The sequence below is a fragment of the Schistocerca americana genome, chromosome 2 (genome assembly GCF_021461395.2).
Source record: "Schistocerca americana isolate TAMUIC-IGC-003095 chromosome 2, iqSchAmer2.1, whole genome shotgun sequence".
NCBI classification, from domain to species: domain Eukaryota; kingdom Metazoa; phylum Arthropoda; class Insecta; order Orthoptera; family Acrididae; genus Schistocerca; species Schistocerca americana.
In genome coordinates this window covers 389,826,264-389,830,020 of record NC_060120.1, presented here as the reverse complement: position 1 = coordinate 389,830,020, position 3,757 = coordinate 389,826,264, and the positions used below count along the sequence as shown (strand labels likewise).

The 3,757-nt window shown below is 40.6% G+C and overlaps 1 non-coding gene across 1 annotated transcript; it reads left to right on the top strand.

The window, feature by feature from the left end:
* Window positions 1–2,354: 2,354 nt before the first annotated feature.
* Window positions 2,355–2,427, top strand: Trnaa-cgc. Its single transcript has one exon. It is a non-coding gene; the product is annotated as a tRNA-Ala (tRNA).
* Window positions 2,428–3,757: the final 1,330 nt, after the last annotated feature.

The window sequence follows — 3,757 nt, the reverse complement described above, 5'->3', positions numbered from 1 at the left end:
TCGTGCAATGGAGTTTCCACAACAGTTCTAGGATTTTCGGTAGCCAAAATTGTGGACGTTGACAGACCCTCGGGGCGTGAAATAGCTTCGTCGGTCCACAAAACGTTACTTACCTGATCGTCATCTTCCACCATCTTTTTGAAACGCCCCATCGCAAATGCCCTCCGCTTCGCTAAATCGCCAGGTAACAGTTCATGATGCTGATGGATTTTGTACTGATAGCATCGGAGGGTACGCCTAAGTGCCAACCATCCAGTAGTGTATGGAATGCCGGTGCGACGTGCGACTGCACGAGCGCTGACCTCCCCCTGCATAGACGAACCCGCTACAGTCTCCATTTCTTCCTGAACTGTCTCAGCAGCATTACGCCTTGTGCTCTGTCGGCCACTACGGAGTCTATCGTCTGAACAACCCGTGGCTTCGAACTTCGAAATCATTCTAGCCACAGCTGCATTTGTCAACGGACCATTACCCGTTCGAATCCCCTACCTATGGCGATAGGATCGTAACGGTGAACTAGCACATTCCCCATTCTGATAGTACAGCTTCACTAAAAGCGGCTTTTCAGGTAACGTCAACATGCTGCGACTGCTGGCGCATCTGATTCTCTCTCTCATTACAACTCCTTTTATACACGATTGTCATGCGCAGTCACCGACATTTTGCTGTCCAGCGCCATCTGTCGGACATTTTGTGAATTTTTTTTTTTTTGTTCTAATAAAACCCCATGTCATTCCAAGAATGTGTGTCAATTTTTACCTTTCTATCTACATTATTCTGTGGTTTATTAAGTTTTCAAATTTATACTGACTTTTTGATCATCCGGTATATAACGAAGTGTGACAGCAGTCGAATACAATGCTCCATTTGCTCTAAAATATAAAAACGGGAGGAGGCCCAGCAAGCTTGTGACATCATATTAGAAAAAAACTTCCACAATGTCCCTTGCAATAGAAGTTAAATTTGATTGACGTACCATGCTATAAAATTGGAATCATAACTGAAGTCAAAATCTTGTGGCTGCTTCATGGTGAAAACTTGCTATCATACGAAAATGACGACGCAGGAAAGTCATAAGTTGTGACACTTTGCTCTCGCCGTCTCTCCGGCCTCCTCCCTCACCTCCGTCACCTTTACTGGCGACACAGATTTATTTGGGTCATACCTTCAACTTCATATCGATCGAGATGTATTACTACTTTACATTCATTAGAATTTCTTAATCTTTGGCGGTAGGCTACGGTTATTACTGAGAATAACAGAAATGTACAAACCCAAAATCGGTTATTTGAGAAACCAGTTATTTCGAGCGGTTTTAACAGTCAGGTAAAACTGGAGATGAAAAAACCGGTGTAACTGAAAACGAATTGTTTCACCTATACCAACCATTTCCAGGTGAAATACTTTCTTGCTAGTAGTCGAAAAGTAGAAAAAAATTTCTCTGTAATAGCAGACTTTCTCCATTTTCTTATTAGTATACTGCCCATTATCAGTGTTCTGCAGTGTTCAGAAAATTTGCTCCTAATATTTAACACGTAAAAACACAACCCTGAATAACGCTGACTTTGGTTGTAAGTAATCGTCTCTACGCTTTTATCGTCGCAGAGTGCTTCAGTAACCTCACCACTCCTAATCGTTAGGTTAATGGACTTGTAAGCCAGGCACTGGAGGTGGAGTTCCACCCACAAAAAAAGGTATGTCGCCCGGGGCACTGCGAGCTCGCTCGCAAGCTGGTCTGCCAATTTCAGCCAATTACTTATTTAGAGGTATTACGTAAGCCCTTTGTACATCTTTTTCCAGCTGAAAAGCGCACCCGGACGGAAATGTGGCGCTGATGAATTATTTCCTCGCTGTGAAGCGTTGGCGGGATGCAAACTAGCTGGCAGAGTGTTCGTGACACCGCTCCAAACATTTACAGCGACCGAATCGCCTGTGAAATCGAAGAACGGAAACAGGAAGCTTGCAGTTAGCTGTAGCTCGCCAGTTTTGGCACGTTTGTGCAGACAGCTTTACATTATACTCAAGTCTAATGAGAAACGACAGAGAGGAAACGCTCGTTGTAGCGTAGTTTCCAGGTATGGTACGACTGTTTGTACTTCATGAAATTAATACGCTCAGCACTTACAGCTCCTTCACACAACATAGTGGACTGCAATTGATACTTATTTGATAATATTTTTTAAAACAGAAAGTCTGTCTGTATCTTTTTTGAAGTCCTGTTTTTCCTTTTACTTCCATCGTTATGGGAAGATGACCATTTACGAAATGCAGTTTCCTGCTTCTTTTCCAGCGTGGAACGTTGCTGAAGTCGTCTTCTACACCTTTTGCTTACTACTTCACTCAGCTGTGCACCGAGCCAGGTGATGCAGTGGTTAGCACACTGGACTCGCAATCGGGAGGACGACGGTTCAATCCCGTCTCCGGCCAACCTGATTTAGGTTTTCCGTGATTTCCCTAAATCGCTTCAGGCAAATGCCGGGATGGTTCCTTTGAAAGGACACGGCCGATTTCCTTCCCCATCCTTCCCTAACCCGAGCTTGTGCTCCGTCTCTAATGACCTCGTTGTCGACGTGACGTTAAACACTAATCTCCTCCTCCTCCTCAGCTGTGCACTTTTTCCGTATTTCTGTTGTTATTTCGATCTTCCTCTTTACGTTCATAGATTTTATTATGTTGAAAACTTTTCAGATTATTATGTTTCCATATTTCTGTTCGATCTCCAATATTAACTTATTTATACAATTTTCTTACAGTTATTTTGTTTATCTGCCAAGTAACAGTTCAATATATTGCAAAAATGCCATGTCAGCCTATTAGGAATTATTCGTAATTTCATTGGCTTTGTTGTGTGACGCAGAAACGATGGCAGTGGAAAACGGCTGGAGGATGTGAGGATGTAAACGCTTAACAAAACATAAACCCATTTTTTAATCAGTATTATCAACTCAGAGCGTATACACAAGAAGGAACAATAGAAGGAATCACTTCTCAGTTCATCAAAACGCCACTTAATATCTAATACAATGTCATACACCCACAAATAATTTGTCTTTGGATTCAACCGACTTTACAATAAGAGCACGTGGATTGAAATACCAAAAATAACAACCTTAATAACTAATATTACCATAATGGGGTGACATACCACAAATTGCTCTATACAATAAAAGGAGAATACAAAAATATTCAACAAAGGATGTTAACACGGAACCCAGTTCTAAAATATACCCAACTAAAGCTGTCACTTTACTTAACGCTTGACAAAGGTGATACAAAATCAAGAATGAAAACTAAATACAATGAGAGATAAAATTTTTCACATTATTCAAACAAATAAAGCCTTTCGAAGTGAATATTCCTGGCCCAACCACAGTTATGGACTAACCCTGTCGGAGGCACGGGGCAGCGAAACAGAATTAGGTCTGCTTAGGCACTGATATATTCGTAGTGTACATTTTGTACAAATTGAATAATCTAAGTGTAACGGTTGACAAAAGCAGCAAGTATTTATTATGTGCATGATCTACGCTCTAATTATTGAAATATACGTACCTAAAGATATTATGGGAGACTTAGAATACCACCCAGCATTTAGCACAGCAACTGTAAGGTAGAGTGCAAAGAAATGACAAAGAATCAAATAAGAAAATTATGTTTTATCTTTTATTTTATATGTCTAGAAACAAAGTTTATATAATTATAATATAAGTTTCGTAATCTTAGTGCAAGACAGTAATTATTATTGATATTATTGTAG